The sequence below is a fragment of the Pinus tabuliformis genome, chromosome 4_2 (assembly GCF_031772625.1).
Source record: "Pinus tabuliformis cultivar Carrire ecotype Pingquan chromosome 4_2, CPIR1, whole genome shotgun sequence".
Taxonomy (NCBI): domain Eukaryota; kingdom Viridiplantae; phylum Streptophyta; class Pinopsida; order Pinales; family Pinaceae; genus Pinus; species Pinus tabuliformis.
Genome location: NC_142304.1, coordinates 954,058,911 through 954,077,169, shown reverse-complemented (window position 1 = coordinate 954,077,169; position 18,259 = coordinate 954,058,911). Strand labels below are relative to the sequence as shown.

The following is an 18,259-nucleotide window of genomic DNA, read 5'->3' as shown; positions in this document are numbered from 1 at the left end:
CCACTCCTGAAATGCTTAAATAGGAGAATCTACTTCTATTGACCTCAAGACCTCCTACATGAAGCTCAAGCCTCAAAGTACACAACCACTTGACATATCCTACTGGGCTAGCTATTCTTCAATATTATTAGATTGATCCCATCAATATTTTCTTCAATTTCAACCATTTCTAGATTAGACTGGCCAATATCAGCACTTTTTTTTTCTTTTTTATTCTTCCCAAGGAAAACATCACAAAAATCCATGAGTACTTTGTTGTGATCCCTGGATAGTAATGGGGTAAACCATTGGCACTGATTATGGTGCTTAACCCTAACCTCCCAACTCTGAAAGGACCCACGTCTAGCTACAAGATCACTTGAACCTACCCTTAGGGCTATGCAAATATCACCACTTATTTCCTAGCAGTGCAGTTTTCATACTTGTCAGTCCTTTTCAGTTTGAGTTTGCCTTCCCTACTCATATTCTGGATTCCATTTCAATTCCATAAAATTTGTTTATCCTTGGCTACAATTATTCCAATTAACATATGGGATTTTTCCTACTTCTTATTTATCAATATATTACATTTAATATGATGATTAAGGATGTGGCATGACTCCTAGTTTGAAAACCGAAAGTGTGAAATGTTAATAAGATTTTAGAATTGTTGTACAATGTGTAGATGGACATGCATATTCCTTCAGAGGTGGATCTTTTAAGTTGGATTATTGTAAAAATTTGTTCAATAATATTCCAAGCACTTCTAAACATGGAGAAATCAGTTTATTGGAAGAGGGTACTATGCCAATTTGTGTTTCTTAGATTCCTGATGCAGAAGCTCCATTGAATGCTCAGTATATGGATAGTAATCCTTTTGCACCAGTAAATTCAAAGGTTGGTGACACTTTTCAGATACAATATCCATCTGAGTGGCAATTGGAATTAAAATATGAAATATTACAGAAACTGGAGAGAGATGAGTGTGAGTTTGATAGGGTGGAGAAGGAATGTGGATGTTTGAATTCTAAAATTCAAATAGAGAATTGTCATTCTGGTTGTTTTGATGTTTTTGTATATTGTTGGCAGGAAGCATTCAGAGAAACAAATTAAAAAATAATTCTGAAGGATTTAACTTGAAGTATTAAAGCATCTTCTTCAAGGTACATAAATAAGGATATAATTATGGTACCTTCATTGGCATCAAAGTCAGCTGAAGTAGGGGTTAGAAATCAATGCTTCATAGAGTTGTCATTTCAATGCCATGGAAAAGGAACAAAAGACAAAAAAACCTATCATGTGGACTATTGGAAGACAAATTACTGAAACAAAGGATTGTGGTGTTAACAACATGGATGCTAATTTGGAAGATGAGGCTGTAGAAATCCAATCAGTAATAACTGAAGATTCAAGTTCACATTCTTCTATCAAAAATAAATATAGGGAAACTTTTCAATTGAGTTCTAAAGTGGGAAGTTTAGTACTATTTAACTCAATTCCTTTTCCTAAAATTTCTATTGGTGGCACTTGTTATTATCTTTTGAAATTTCACATGTCACTATGGAAACAAAATGTTGTGGTGCTTTAATTTTCTGAAATTTCACAGATGTCAGAGACTGTCTCAATGATTTCTTTAATTTTGAAGGAGATTCCTCCTAACAGATCTCTTCAGGAAGATTCAAATCAAGTAAAGGTTGAAACATCTGTTGTAAATATAGATAAAGATGATGTAGTATCAACATGTTTGCAAATAAAGACATCAAATAATGATGCAAATGATATTGCTTTGGAGGAATACATTAAGGGGAAAGAAAATACATTTTCTATGAAGAAAGGTTGACCATCCACTGGTACTTTGGTTGTGTGTCCAACAAGTGTTCTTAAGAAATGGGCACAAGAAATCTGTGACAAGGTTATCAAAAAAGGAAATTTGTTTGTCGTGGTATATCATGGAAGCAATAGGAAAAATGACCCTGATGAGCTGGAAAAGCATGAAATTGTTTTGACTACTTATTCCATGGAGGTTCCAAAATAGGATCTTGGAGATGATTATGAAGAAGTTGAAAGAAATCCTAATGATTCTGGTCTAATTGACTCTTTTATTCTTAAAAAGAAAAATAAGACCTCAAAGACTATTAGGAAGACAAAGAGTAGAAAGGGAGAAAATGGCTCCTCAAGTGAACCTATTCCTCCCCCTCTTGCAAGAGTGGGTTGGTTTAGGGTGGTTCTAGATGAAGCTCAAAGTATTAAGAATCATAGGACCCAAGTTGCTAGAGCATGTTGGGGTTTACCGGCTAAACAAAGGTGGTGTCTCTCTGGGACACCAATCCAAAATTCTATTGATGATATTTTCATCTACTTTAGGTTTCTTAAATATGATCCATATGTTGTTTATAATTCTTTCATTTCCAAAATAAAGTTGCTGATTTCCAGAAATCCAATTTCAGGATACCAGAAGCTCCAAGTTGTCCTAAAGATAGTAATGCTTGGGTGCATAAAAGGTACTACCATTGATGGGGCACCTATTATTACATTACCTCCTAAAACAATTACTGGTGGGCTCCAGTATTGTAGCAATAATGCTACAACTCTTGGAGCTTCCTTCTCTAATTTTATCAACCCGGTAGTTCGTACAAACTTGGAAGCGACGATGCTGTATGCACAAGTACTAGCTCTTGTCGTAACTGTCACTTGGTCAGCTGGCACAAGTCTGCTAGGGCTCAAGCCAACTTCTATATGTTCTCAGAAGAAGCTTTTTAAGTGATGAATGAAAGCTATCTCGAAGGAAATTAACCTACTTTGCAAGAATGAACTGAAAGCCAACAAAACATGGAAACCCTAGTAAACCCTAATTTTACCAGCTTAATCCTTATGATGCAATGGTGGGAATGCAACTTCTAAAAGTGATGCCATTACTTCTAGTGAGATGAGATGCATGAGTCTAAACTACTTTCATCTGAAGAGAACATGTTTTTGTATTTTTGCTCAAGTGGTTGGAGTTATTATGACTGTGCTTCTTACTGGGTCTTGACTGTGCAGGGGTAGTTCAAGGGGAGGAAGGCTGGAAAAAGGTCAGGAAGGCTCATAGAGGGTCTAAGGGATCCCTAGCATCATTCCACAGAAGTTCACAAGGTTCAGATGCCTGGAAACCGTGTTTACAAGCTTCTACAGGATGTCTGCAGGGGATTCTACAGGAAGTTCAGGATTTCTACAGGAAGTCTGCTAACTTCTACAGGATGTTCTGCAATAGGATTTTTGGGTGATGGAGGAGTGAATGAGCTGTGTGGGTGGAGAGAAATGTAGGAGGGGAGCTTGTGATGGCTTATGGACAGAGAGATGAGATGGAGAGGGGGGTGTGTAAAGCTGGTTGATCTAGAGGGGGTTAGAGGCAATGGAAGGCCGAAAAGATAAAACAACGTGGATGATAGAAGAGTTGGTGGGAAAATGATCTAGCTAGGAGGTAAGGAGATGGCTTAGGCCCGGCTCAGAAGGATAAGGGAATGATAGAGTGGTGCTGCACAGTGTAAATGAAACAAATCACCTGTATCTTGTACAAAACCGAAATGTCATCAACCTACTCTCACTGCTTTATTAGAAACCAAAGAACAACAATGTAGCCTAGAGAGAAATCGTGCATGGTGCTGAAACAAAGAGTTATTGCTCAAGATCTAAATGCATGGACACTTCTACCAATGGAAATATTACGTTAAAGCTTGCATAAACATGTAAAATTGCGTTTTTTGGTGGTTGGCACGGTCTACACTCCCAAATCTCTAAACAGAGGTGGTAGTGAGTGTACATTCAACCTTTTCTTGGAACTCTGATTAACTCCAATCCTTACTCTAATCTAAACTACTGAAAGCAACTCTGTTCATAACACTAACCTATGTAACCACACCAAGAAATTCGAATCAGCAAACTGTGTTTTCCAAGTGCATGTAAAGGACAAGAAATGAAATGCTGAAAGAAAAGACAAGTAACAATACAAAGAAAGGAGGCCTATTGCTCTCAGGTTGGGCCCAAACCTGAGAGCTATAGCTCCTCTAAGAACTCAGAATTTAACTCAAATCTGCCTGCCTTTTATTAAAAGATCATAATCATAAGTCTAACAACATGCCAAAAATGGCTTACAAAGAGCAAAACAGAGCTATAGCTCGTGATTCAAAATCTGCAACAAAGGTTCAAAAAGTCCCCATCGAAGGCTACAGCCTCAAGATTTATACATTATGAGGGCCAAGCTGGCCTCCTAAATTAGTGGGGCTTGGCTGTCCAACTAAAAGTAAACTGTTGTTCCTGTAGAATCCGTTGGCTGCTTTCTAGCTCGGTGGTGATAGCTATTGGAGCTCGGAGTTGGGGTGGAGATCACGAGGAAGGTCATTCAAGGCTGTGGACAACCTTCCTACAAAACCGCAATGCCACCTTGGCTGTCTCCTTGCCTCCATCTACGTGGTTTTGCTCCATTTAATGTCAAACAACCTGAAATAAACGTGTATTAGCCACATAGGCATAATGACTGCCCTCATTCCTACAAATAACATGAATATACTAAGAAATGATGCCTAAGTGATAAAAAATGAAGGGTTGAGCAAGGTAAGTAGGCCAAATGAGCCCAAAATGTTACCAAAATTTGGGGCTCATCATCACCCCCCAGCTAAAATATTTGCTCATCCTTGAGCAACTAGTCCAACTCTTCATCCTTCATTGCCTTTACTGCCACCTTGACATCCCAAGCCTCTGTAGTAGTGTCCTCCTTGCTGATATGAAACCCAGCCTTTCTGTTCACCTCTTCCCACTGTTCATTATCATCCTTCTCTGTGCTGCCCTCCATTAATCCTAGCAGCAGTGGTGGGCTTAGTTTGAGGCCAATCCAGCTGGCCTGGAGGTTTTGCATGGATTTCTTATAGAGGGCTACCCGTACTAGAGCTTCCCTCATCTGAGTTGGGGTATGATACTCTCGGATTTTCGGACTGTGGGCCAATGTATTCCATCTGCGGGTGCATGCTTGGACAGCGTTGTCTCCTAACAGTCTCTCCATGTCTTCAAAATGAGCTATGGCTTGGGCCTATTGATCCATATATCTCAATGAAGCTTGAGGGTCAGTGGACAAATGTTGGTGTGCCGAGATTAGTGCAACTGGATCCCCTGGTTCTGGTCTGATGAGCAATGGCTCATTCAACTCTCGGTTCATGATCGCTTTGGCTTCTACTGCTCTTTTGTCCTCATGGTTCAGCCATGAGGCAAATTCCATTAATTGCATATCTCCCAAGGCCGTATTGGGATCCCATGAAACTACATTAGGCAGGGCCAAATTATGGAGGTAGAACTCTGCTAATTTGGCCTTATCCTCTGATGAGCTGGTGCTGCATACTTCAGTGAATTGCTGCAGGTCTTGGAGCTGAGAGATACCTCTTTGCGCCAAGGTATTGATTTGAAATTGCAGCCATTGATCTTTCAAGTACAGGCCATAGGATTTGGCCGGCTGTCTGCATTGGATAGCATCCATGGCCCAACTGGCCATGCAGGCCAATTGTGCCTCTTTCTGCTGCAGCTGTTGTCTGAGAGCTTGCACCTCAATTTGTGCTTGCTGCTCTACTTCCTGTAGGTGTGTGGTTGGCTCCCCAAGACCAGTGTTTAGTTCCTTTTTGCCTTGCTGCTCTGCTGTGGTGTCCTTGGAGGATGTACCTGTCCCTGTCCTTAGCTCCTGTAGCTGCAATCTCAGCTTTTGGTTTTCTTCCTGTAGGAACACTCGTTGGCAATTTGCCACGTGTTTAGCCATGGACAATTCACTTCTAGCCTCCTTGAGATGCTCCTGCAAGGGACCTATGTCCGCCACACCCTTTGACTTGGCTATTTTCATCCACGTGTGTGTACGGACTCTTTCTTCCTCTAATGCAAAAAACAGTGGCACAGTAAATTTCTGAGGTATAATTTTGCCAGCCTCTAAAAAGTTGTAATATGAACTCAGACTTGGCTGAGGGCTGGGCTCTGGTATATGTTCTTTTTCCACTTCTTTTGGTGGCTCTACTTCGCCCTCCCTCGGTGATGATGAGGGTGCTTCTCCTTCCATTCTCTCAGTTTCTTTAAGCCTGGCTAAGGTTTCCTATAGAGCATCCGCAGCATCTTGTAGCCGAGTTTTTGTAGTCAATTGGTCTAACCTTTCTTTCCAGGTAGTTTTCTTCGGGCTCCCCCTCTCATAGGTGACTGATATCTTTGAGGGGGACCTCTCCTTGGGCGAAGTAGGGGCATCTTCGATAATGATTGGGCTGCTGGACGGAGGTTGTGGCTTGCCCGTCTTTATTCCCACATTTCTTCGAGCTTTAAAATATAGAGGGGTCTCCCTCTTTCTCTTCTCCTTTGGCTTAGGAGGTGTACTGAGGGCGGCCAGCATAGCTGCTGCCTCCCTTTCAAGAATGTCAGCTTTCTTCTCCTTGGATTTCACTTTTTCAGGGCATCCTGTAGAAGACCCTGTTTTAGTTAATTTCGGGCTTCCTGTAGAAGACCCTTTTTCAGTTGATTTCGGGCTTCCTGTAGAAGCCGGTTTCAGTTTTCCTGTAGAAACAAGTGTCACCGCTTTGGTTTGTTTTGCTACATGAGTTTTACTTTTTGACTTGGTTGCGGTTGCTATCGAGGCACTTTTGCTGATGTGGACCTTCTCAGCCTTGTCCACTCTGCTTTGCAATCTTCTCTCTCTGGCTGTCCAAATGGGTGTGTCATCCTTCTCTTTGGCACCGTTTTTCTCTTGTTTCTTCTCTTGCTTTTTCTTCTGCTCCGTGGTCGTGGTCTTCTGGCCTTTTTCTTTCTTCCCTGCGGGCACTGAGTCTTTCTCCTCACTGCTAGATGAACCAAGCTCTTCGGTCAGCATCTTTATATCACCATCTTTGGTCAAATTTCTGAAAGCTTCCCATGAGAGAGGAACCTTGTATGTGTGGAGCGCATCCTCCACGAGGAGCTTGATGAGTCCATGGTGGGCTACCTGGTCTAGTGTGCCTTCTTTCAACTTGGTGGCACACTCAATCAGAGACTGTAGTAGAAAGTAGGGGAGACTAAGTTTGTTTTCTACAGGTAGGTCCATCTGGTGCCTTAATTCTGTGAGTAACCGAAAATGGTACCCATATACAATGCTAAAACGGCCTTCGCAGGTGATGTACTTCATAATCTGAAGGCTAACTTCATTCCACAGTGGCAGTAAACTGGTTCTACGAACCCCATTTTTATCTTCTGAGAATTCCTCCTCTGGTGGAAAGAAGTCTTTCTTAGCCTGTTGGCCCAATTTTCTTTCTTCTTTATCCCATGGTAATCCCATTGGGAGCTCAGTAACTCGGTTGATAAATTGTGGGGTGAGTCTGAGACTCAAACCCCTGAAGTTAACGGTGGCCAATGTTTTGGATTTCGGCCTTAGAGCTTGCAAAAACTCCTCTGCCACCTCGTCGTCATAGCCCTGCAATTTATCACAGAATGATATCCATTGCGCTCGCGTGAAGAGCTCCTCCACCTCAGGATTTTCTCTCAGCTTTGAGGAGTCGGTTGGTTCCCTTCTGATGAACCCACCCGGCATGGTGAAAAACTGCCGCGTTAACTGGAGGTGGCGGGTGCGGAAGAAAATTGGCTTACTGTGACAGAGCGTAGAATTACGCCTCTGCCACGCATACAATTCACAAAAACTTATATCCCGACGACCTTAACACAGCTTAATTATAACTCACTTCCTGTAGGACGACAATTCATGCGACAGCAGACAATATTTGCAAAATTTTCTTACGACCAGACTGTAGACGTCGATTCTGCCACCCTCAAAACCAATTGCATGGAAGGTTCAGGCTTACCTTGTTAATCCGCCACCTTTTGACGTGAGGAACCCAATTTCCTGTAGAAACAGCTTTCCTGTAGAAGCAGCGCGCGAATTCCAGAGGATACTGCAGTGGGTCTGCGCTCTCTGTGCTGCTTAACAGGCGTTCGAACGGCCAAAGACTTGGAGTGTCGAGCTGCAGAGAGATCCGGATGATCACTCGACTTCCAAACGGTGAATGATGAATGCGTGGGGTGGCAATCTAGCCGATTAGATTTGAATTCGGCGGAATCCGTGGCGCGGGGGTGAGCTGTCCTTGCCGGACCGTTGGACGACGTCACTCCATCATTCGTCTGCGAGTTCCCTTACTGCCGCATCATTCCCCGCAGATCCGCCGCCGTCACTTCTGTTAAAACTCGTTTTTCCCGACTGGATGGCTCTCACGTGTGCACTGCCCGTTCCTTTTTCCACGACCACCGTTTAAACATCCGACTAGACCACTGACTGGTCGACGTGGCCAGTCGAATGGCCATACGACCGCTCAACCCATTCACTTTACACTTCGCAAACATTCCAAAGTAAAATTCATGCAATTCGACGGAAGAAAGGGCGAGGCACTTACCTGTGCGGCCGCGACACGATTCTTCAGGCTTTTGGACGATGGTGAGTCGATTTGTTTGCTGCTGCGTGATTGCACAGGTTCGGAGGTTCCTCTTTACAGGCCGCTGACGATGAATTTGATGCTTCGGCTGCATGCGCCCACGTGATCTTTGCATGTTGCAGGCGGTGGAAAGGTGTGCACTCTAGCTGGCTTAACTGCTACGGGACTCTTGCAGGATGTCCTGTAGCAGTTTTTCCTCCTCGGGTGCATGCTGCATGGTGAAGACGGTGGCCCCACGATCATGCTCACAGGGCTCTTAGATAGCTGGGATGGGTATGGCACGGCATCTCAGCGTTTTTTCATTAAAAAAAAATTGCTTTCTCTTGAATCTCAATGATCTGCCTTGATTGTGCAGGTACCTTCATTGCATGTCGACAGGGGTGGTAGAAGGAGGTGACAACAGTGTGTGAGGGAGAAAATGGTAGCTTGCAGGCATCCATACCGAACCTTGGTCGTTAGATCTCCTCATATAATGAATTCTGGGCTGTCCCGAACTTCTACAGGAAGTTTCCTGTAGAAATACAGAACTTCCTGTAGAAAGTCTGCACCTTCCTGTAGAAAGTCTGCATCTTCCTGTAGAAGGTCTGCATCTTCCTGTAGAAGACTTAAGCTGTAATGAAATCGTGCCCATACCTTGGAGAAGATGAGTATTCTTGGAGGAGGTGCTGGTGAGGTCTCCTGGCAGCATGATAAGGATCCTTGACTCTGAGTTGAGAGACCTCCTCTCCTTCATAGAACACCTGCAACCTGCATGCATTTCCACATTATAAACTTGTTGTCCCTGTCTTTTTTTCTTATTGTTTTTTTCTTTTTTTCTTTTTTTCCTTTTTTTTTGAAAGATAGCAGGGGCGCCTCAATGAGGTTTTCACCCTTGCCATCTGCCTTAAGCGCCTCAGAGAGGTTTTCACTCAAGGATCTTTTTTCAAATCTTTTTTTTTTTTTTTTTTTGAAAGACAATAGGGGCGCCTCAATGAGGTTTTCACCCCTACCACCTGCCTTGGGAGCCTCAGAAAGGTTTTCCCCCAAGGATCTTTATTATTATTATTATTATTATTATTTTAGATCTGTCAGGGTGTGCCCAAAGCAGAGGCAGAACCCTTCTCTATGACCAACACTGATTTCTCCATAGTTTTGATGAACTCTTGTCTTGAGAGAGGTTTCCTGTAGATCTTCAGTCGATGCCCATTGACAAGCATGGGGATGGACTCCTCATCAATGGTCCGAATAAGAACAGATCCATTGTCATGACATTTTTCCACTGCATATGGTCCCAGTCATCTGGTTCTCAGCTTCCCCTTGAAATCTTTGTACCTGGAGTCATACAACAATGCCCAATCTCCTGGCTGGAATTGCTTGTCATTGAGGTGTTGGTCATGCCACACCTTTCTCTGAAGTTGAACCACTTATGAGTGAATGAGGACCTGCATTCAGTGCTCATCCAGTCCATTCAGCTGCAATAACCTTTCTTGTTGTGCATGGCTGAGATCTAGGTCCAGCTGAGCTGCCATCCTCAAAGTGTTGTATTCAAATTCAATGGACAACAAAGCTTTCTTCCCATAGACCAGCTCATAAGGTGTGAAGCCGGTGGTGGTCTTCCAGGTGGTGTTGTAAGCCCATGTGGCCTCAACCAGGCGATCTGCCCAATCTTTCCTACTGCTGCTCACCACCTTAGTCAAAATCCCTTCCAATGCTCTGTTGGTGACTTCCACTTGCCCATTTGCCTGTGGATGATAGGGGGTGGAAGTCATATGCTTGATTTTGTGATGAGCTAGTAGGTCTTCAATTAAGTTGGATGTGAACTGGCTTCCTTGATCGGTGACTAGCTCTCTTGGGTAGCCAAACTTGTAGAAGATGTTTTCTCTTAAGAACTCGGCCACCTTTTCTTCTATTGCTGCTTTGATTGCTTTAGTCTCTGCCCACTTTGTCAGGTAGTCGGTGCACACAATGATGTAAGACCTTTGCCTCGAAGGAGGGTTGATTGGACCCACAAAGTCCATACCCCACTTCTCAAATGGCTCAAGAGTCACTTGAGGTTGGAGAGGCATCTCATCCCTTTGAGTCGGTTTCCCCATTCTTTGGCATCGGTCACATTGACTGATATACCTTCTGACATCTTGATGAAGTGTGGGCCAATAGTAGCCTGCCTGCAGGATTTTGAAGGCAGTCCTCTTTGCTGCAAAATGTCCTCCACAAGGCCCATCATGACAGGTGAGGAGGATATCAAAGACTTCCTCCTCCCTTACACAACGCCTTAAGATCTGATCAGGGCCAAGCTTGAACAGGTTGCCCCCGATCCAAGTAAATGAGGCACTTTTTCTGATGATTCTGCTCTTTTGTATTGAAGATAGGTGCGAAGGGAACTGTGCTGAAACAAGGTAGTTTGCTATATCAGCAAACCACGGAGAGAGTACTGAGATAGCAAACAGATGTTCATCGGGCATCTGGTCATCCACTGTTCCATCCTCATCTGCAGACAAATCCAATCTAGACAAAAAGTCAGCGACAACATTTTCTTTACCTGGTTTGTCAACAATGGTCAAATCAAACTGCTGCAGCAAAAGTAACCATCTAATAATACGAGCATTCACATCTGGTTTATTCATTAAATATCTAATTGTAGCATGATCCGTATGTACAAAAGTTTGATAGCCAGTGATATAATGTCGGAACTTGTTCAGTGCATGGACCACAGCCAAGAATTCTTTCTCAGTTACAGTGTAATTTAGTTCAGCTTTGGATAAGTTTTTGCTGACAAAGTAAATGGCATACGAAAGTTTTTGTTCCACTTGTCCTAAGGCTACCCCTATGGCTTTGTTCGAGGCATCAGTGTGGATGTGGAAAGGTAGGGCCCAGTTGGGACCTCTCAAGATTGGGGCAGACACCAACTTGTCCTTTAATTCATTCAAAGCCCTCTGACAATCGTCAGTCCATTTAAACTCCACATATTTTGCCAACAAACCAAACAATGGTGAGGCTAGCTTGCTGAAGTCTTTAATGAATCTCCTGTAATACCCCGCTAGTCCTAAGAAACTCCGAACATCCCTTACCTTTTGGGGAGGTGGAACCCTCTTGATGAGAGCAATTTTGTTAGGGTCCACCTGTAACCCTTGGCAAGAAATGGTGTGGCCTAGCACGGTCCCTTCAGTCATCAGGAATTCACATTTTTCAGGACTAAGGGACAGGTTCATCTCAATGCACTTGGTTAGGACTTTTCCCAGATTGGACAATGCTTCCTTGAAGTTGGACCCATAAGGAGTGAAGTCATCCATATAGATTTCCACCGCATCATGGACCAGCTCAGAAAAGATGCTCAAGACGGCTCTCTGGAAGGTAGCAGGAGCATTGCATAGCCCAAAGGGAAGAACTCGGTAGGCAAAGGTACCCCAAGGACAAGTGAAGGTGGTCTTATCTTGGTCTTCCGGGCTGATTTGGATTTGATTGTACCCGCTAAACCCGTCCAGGAAAGAGAAAAACTTCTTTCCTGCCAGTCCATCCAACACTTGATCTATGAAAGGTAGAGGGAAATGGTCTTTCTTGGTAGCTTTGTTCAGTTCTCGGTAGTCCACACAGATTCTCCACTTCCCATTTTTCTTGGGAACCAACACCAGAGGGGACACCCATTCGCTATCTGAGATGGGGTAAATGAATCCGGTATCCAACAGTTTTTGCAATTCTTCCTTGACAATGTCCTTAAGGGCTGGATTCATTCTCCTCTGGGGTTGCCTAACCGGTTTACAATCCTCTTTGATGTAAATGTGATGGGTACAGACCGAAGGATGGACTCCTTTCATCTCCTTATAGCTCCAAGCAAAAGCATCTAGATGACTGGCCAACAGACTACACAACTCCTTTTCTTGGGAAGGAGATAGGGAGGAGCTGATCTTTAACGTTCTCTCAGGGCCGAACTCCACATTCTTGACTCTGGGAGTGACAGGGTTAGTTGCACAAAGGTCCACTAAGGTGCTGGCTTGGGCATCCTCCACCAATTTCTCTAAGGATAGTGCACTGGGAGGTGGATTCTGGATCAAGGTCTCAATCAAGTCATCCTCGGTTGGGGGGTCTCTTCTAGTGGTGTTTAGGGTGCACAAAGGTGCCGAGTACACCTCATCCTCTTCCCCTTCCTCCAACCACAGTGGTAAGTCATGCTCTAAGGAGGGTTGGGCAGGAGGGTATAGGACTAGCTGCTTGGACATAGGACCATTTTTGATGGTCATGTTTCCTGCACTGGCTAACCAAGGCCTTCCCAAAATAAGAGGATATCCAGTAAGCTTTGCCTTTGGTTGCAGAACCAAGAAATCTGCAGGGTATTCCCAAGAGTCGACAGAGACCAAGACATCCTCCACAATCCCTTCGGAAGTCATGGTGGAGCGATCTGCTAGTTGCAGGACTGTCGAGGTCCTCCTCAGGGAACCCTGAAGATTGAGCTTGAGCATGGTATCCCTGGTCATCACATTAATGGCAGCCCCCAGATCAATCAAGGTGTGCGGTATGATGGTGCCATTGATGTGGACATCTACTACAGGACTCCCAGGATCTAGATACTTTGGGCAGATGACTTGTCCTAACATAAGGTCAGACAGTTATCCTAAGACATTGATGGTTGAAGCATCTCTTTTTCGCCTGCCTGGGTGTTTGAAACACTTCTCCTTAACCAGTTTTTTGTATATTGGCACATCCTTGATGGCTTGGAGAAGTGGTATTTTCACACACAACTGCTTGAGCTCTCCCAGAAGCTCATCCTCCTCGGGGTTGGGTTGTGTGGTGGCTATTAGTCTCTCAGGAAAGGGTGGAATAGCCTTTGGTTCACTTTCCTGTTTGTCTTCCTCGTCCTCTGGGGGAGGAGGTTGGCGATCCGGAAGAGTCTTTCCAAATCGAAGATTGATCTCCTATATCTCCACAACATAGGTAGGGCATGATGTTTCCCCAGTGTATACCTGCTGGGCCTGTCTATTGTTGGGGTTCGGGTTCGGTTGAGCAGGCATTTGAGGTTGCCTTGGAGGAGCAGGAGGTAATGGTTGAGGTTGAACTGGCGGTGGAGGCAAAATGGCGGGAGGAGTGTTGTATTGGGGCCTCCACCCCGACTGAGGTACATTCCACTGAGGCTGTGGCTGGGCATGTGAGTGATAGGAATGAGTAGTGGGTTGAGTAGGATACTGAGGTGGATAAGACCATGGAGGAGGCATAGACCAGGAAGGATGAGCAGGGGGACCCCAGGAAGGCATAGGAGTAGATTGGTTGGGGCTGTAATAAGCTTGGGGTGCCCCTTGCATCCCCTGCTGGTAAGATCTAGGTCCTTGTCGCCTCCTTTGGTTCAGGAAATAGAGAGGTTCAGTGGGGGCTTTTGTCCCTTGGTACATGGCTTTAAGCCCAGGTAAGGTTGGACATTGATTTGTGGGATGGTCCTCCTCACAAACGAAACACACTTCAACCGAATGCAATGGGCATTCATTCTTAGGGTGTCTCCTTGTACATCTAGGGCAGAAGATAGCCAAGGCCCTCTCAGCTTCTTCCTTCTTCTGCTGGATCCTGAATGTGTCAAGTTGCATGGCAATGGTCTGTCTCACCTCACTCTTGAGATCTTCTAATTGATTTGCAAACTCATGTTTGGAGAAAGGAATACCAGCTGAGAGGAGGTTTCCTCTACCTCGTTTTCGAGCTGCCCTAGAGTGGTTTCTAAACACAGTCTTTATGTCCTCATAAGGCAGTTGGTAAATATCTCCTCCAGCTAACATGTGAAGGGTATCTAAGAGGTCTTCAGGGACTCCTCGGAGCAGGACCAACCTGAGGGATTCAGGGTCAAGTGTGCACCTGGCCCGTTTATAGCTAAGTTGGAACGTTTCCTCATAATCCTCTAAGGACTCATCGTTTCCCATGGTCATCCGAAAGATTTCTCCCTTCGTTTCCCTGGACCTACAGTAGTCCCGGTACTTGGTATTGAAAGCTTGCTGCATCTGAGCCCAAGTGGTGATACTATTCCCAGGTAAGCCCATGAACCAGCGTAATGCTGCATCCTTAAGAGTTGAAGGGAAGAGTTTCAGCTTCTGCTCATCTTCAGTATAGTCATAGGTTCGACAAAGGACAACAAACTCAAACAGGAAGGTATCAGGATCTTCAGTAGTCAGTCCATGGAAGTGAGGTAAAGCGGAGGGGCTAATGTTCTTCATTTTCATGTCTCCATTGGTTTCTCGGATGGGGAAGGCACCTTCTATTCTCTCATCTTCTCTTCTATTGTCAGCCATAGCTTCAGATGGAATGGTCTCTAATTCTTCTTCTGCTATAGGATCTTCGTATATCTCAGGAGGTTCACCTATAGGTTCTTCTGGATCACTGTCACCAAAGAAGAGAGAAGGGTGACTCAGTGATGTGGTGGGGGTGTTGGGTAAGAATTTGCCTATTTTATCTCGATTCCTACGAGGCATGAAATGGAAAGACTTTTGATTGCTTTTGTTTTTTTCTCTGGTACCTGCAAAAACTTGAAACAGATTGATCTACAGCTAACTATCTTGCTGAAATGAAAATGCAGAATTGAAATGAAAGCAGGAAAGAACTAGTCTACTTTGCTCAAATGAAATTGCAGGAATGGAAATGCTAGTCTACGCTTGCAGAATCGAAATGCTAATCTATGCTTGCAAAATTGAAATTGCGGAATTGAAATGTTAATCTAGGAAAGCAGGAAATGTCTATGCTACTTTTGCAGAATGGAAATGAAATAAACTACTTGGCAGAAGGCGAGAGTGGGAAAATAGAAGAAAAGCAACAATTACTAATACTCTGACGCTTCCCCGGCAACGGCGCCAAAAAGATGGTGGGCTCCAGTATTGTAGCAATAATGCTACAACTCCTGGAGCTTCCTTCTCTAATTTTATCAACCCGGTAGTTTGTACAAACTTGGAAGCGACGGTGCTGTATGCACAAGTACTAGCTCTTGTCGCAACTGTCACTTGGTTAGCTAGCACAAGTCCGCTAGGGCTCAAGCCAACTTCTATATGTTCTCAGAAGAAGCCTTTTAAGTGATGAACAAAAGCTATCTTGAAGGAAATTAACCTACTTTGCAAGAATGAATTGAAAGCCAACAAAACATGGAAACCCTAGTAAACCCTAATTTTACCAGCTTAATCCTTATGATGCAATGGTGGGAATGCAACTTCTAAAAGTGATGCCATTACTTCTAGTGAGATGAGATGCATGAGTCTAAACTACTTTCATCTGAAGAGAACATGTTTTTGTATTTTTTCTCAAGTGGTTGGAGTTATTATGACTGTGCTTCTTACTGGGTCTTGACTGTGCAGGGGTAGTTCAAGGGGAGAAAGGCTGGAAAAAAGGTTAGGAAGGCTCATAGAGGGTCTAAGGGATCCCTAGCATCATTCCACAGAAGTTCACAAGGTTCAGATGCCTGGCAACCGTGTTTACAAGCTTCTACAGGATGTCTGCAGAGGATTCTACAGGAAGTTCAGGATTTCTACAGGAAGTCTGCTAACTTCTACAAGATGTTCTGCAATAGGATTTTTGGGTGATGGAGGAGTGAATGAGCTGTGTGGGTGGAGAGAAATGTAGGAGGGGAGCTTGTGATGGCTTATGGACAGAGAGATGAGATGGAGAGGGGGGTGTGTAAAGCTGGTTGATCTAGAGGGGGTTAGAGGCAATGGAAGGCCGAAAAGATAAAACAACGTGGATGATAGAAGAGTTGGTGGGCAAATGATCTAGCTAGGAGGTAAGGAGATGGCTTAGGCCCGGCTCAGAAGGATAAGGGAATGATAGAGTGGTGCTGCGCAGTGTAAATGAAACAAATCACCTGTATCTTGCACAAAACCGAAATGTCATCAACCTACTCTCACTGTTTTATTAGAAACCAAAGAACAACAATGTAGCCTAGAGAGAAATCGTGCATGGTGCTGAAACAAAGAGTTATTGCTCAAGATCTAAATGCATGGACACTTCTACCAATGGAAATATTATGTTAAAGCTTGCATAAACATGTAAAACTGCGTTTTTTGGTGGTTGGCACGGTCTACACTCCCAAATCTCTAAACAGAGGTGGTAGTGAGTGTACATTCAACCTTTTCTTGGAACTCTGATTAACTCCAATCCTTACTCTAATCTAAACTACTGAAAGCAACTCTGTTCATAACACTAACCTATGTAACCACACCAAGAAATTCGAATCAGCAAATTGTGCTTTCCAAGTGCATGTAAAGGACAAGAAATGAAATGCTGAAAGAAAAGACAAGTAACAATACAAAGAAAGGAGGCCTATTGCTCTCAGGTTGGGCCCAAACCTGAGAGCTATAGCTCCTCTAAGAACTCAGAATTTAACTCAAATCTGCCTGCCTTTTATTAAAAGATCATAATCATAAGTTTAACAACATGCCAAAAATGGCTTACAAAGAGCAAAACAGAGCTATAGCTCGTGATTCAAAATCTGCAACAAAGGTTCAAAAAGTCCCCATCGAAGGCTACAGCCTCAAGATTTATACATTATGAGGGCCAAGCTGGCCTCCTAAATTAGTGGGGCTTGGCTGTCCAACTAAAAGTAAACTGTTGTTCCTGTAGAATCCGTTGGCTGCCTTCTAGCTCGGTGGTGATAGCTGTTGGAGCTCAAAGTTGGGGTGGAGATCACGAGGAAGGTCATTCAAGGCTGTGGACAACCTTCCTACAAAACCGCAATGCCACCTTGGCTGTCTCCTTGCCTCCATCTGCGTGGTTTTGCTCCATTTAATGTCAAACAACCTGAAATAAACGTGTATTAGCCACATAGGCATAATGACTGCCCTCCTTCCTACAAATAACATGAATATACTAAGAAATGATGCATAAGTGATAAAAAATGAAGGGTTGAGCAAGGTAAGTAGGCCAAATGAGCCCAAAATGTTACCAAAATTGGGGCTCATCAATTACCTTGCAGAAGGTTAAATTCTCTACAAGACAATGTGATTTTTACCACTTTCCTAAAGCTCATTCACAAGCTCAATTCAAGGTCTGGGGCTGATAGGTGGTTTTGGTTAAACCCCAGGTTGGCTATGATCAGACCGACTCACTCATTTTGGATGTTTCTATAAATAAATATCTCGCTGAGAGAGAGTTGTGGGTATTTTTTGTTTCACGGTGGTAGATAACATCAACACACAGAGGATCATATGTTTCGCTAAGAGAGAGAATTGTGGGTATTTGTTGTTTTCGGGCGGTAGATAACATTGATAGATATAGGTTCAAGTTTTTCTATTAATAGAAGCTCAATTCTATGATGCTGCACAAACTATGAAAAAGAACATAGATGTAAATATATTATTAATGTTGTTACATCTTCATCAAGCATGTGATCATCCTCTTTTTGTTAAAAGTCACTTATCCATTTCTACTTGGAGATGTTCTGCAGAAGCAGTAATGAAGCTACCTAGGGAAAAATATATTGATTTGATAAATTGGAAGGTTCATTGGCTCTTTTTGGCCTCTGTAATGATGCCCCTGAAGAAGTCGTTGTCACCATCTATGGTCATGTATTTTTCAATCAGTGCATATTAGATCACCTTACTTAGTGAGACAATAACATTTTCCCTACTCAAGGCTACAAAAGCCATCTAAATGATGATTATGTGTTTTCTCTAACTGCCTTAAAGCATTGCACTTCTGATGATACTGTCAATGATTAGATCTCTGCAAGTTTAGAAGGGGTCAGTGAATTGGATTTGAAATATGATATTCTATACTTTCATTCTTCAAAGATCAAAGTTGCAATAGAAACTCTCCAAGCCCTCCCAAAGTTACATACAAGTGCCTCTAGCAATAGTTATGTCAATAATATCAATAAAGATTCAAATGAAATGTCTGATAGTGGT

The 18,259-nt window shown here is 43.5% G+C and overlaps 1 pseudogene; it reads left to right on the top strand.

Annotated features, from left to right (window-relative positions):
* The first annotated feature begins 1,243 nt into the window (after positions 1-1,243).
* On the top strand, positions 1,244-17,959 carry LOC149172813 (helicase-like transcription factor CHR28; annotated as a pseudogene).
* Positions 17,960-18,259: the final 300 nt, after the last annotated feature.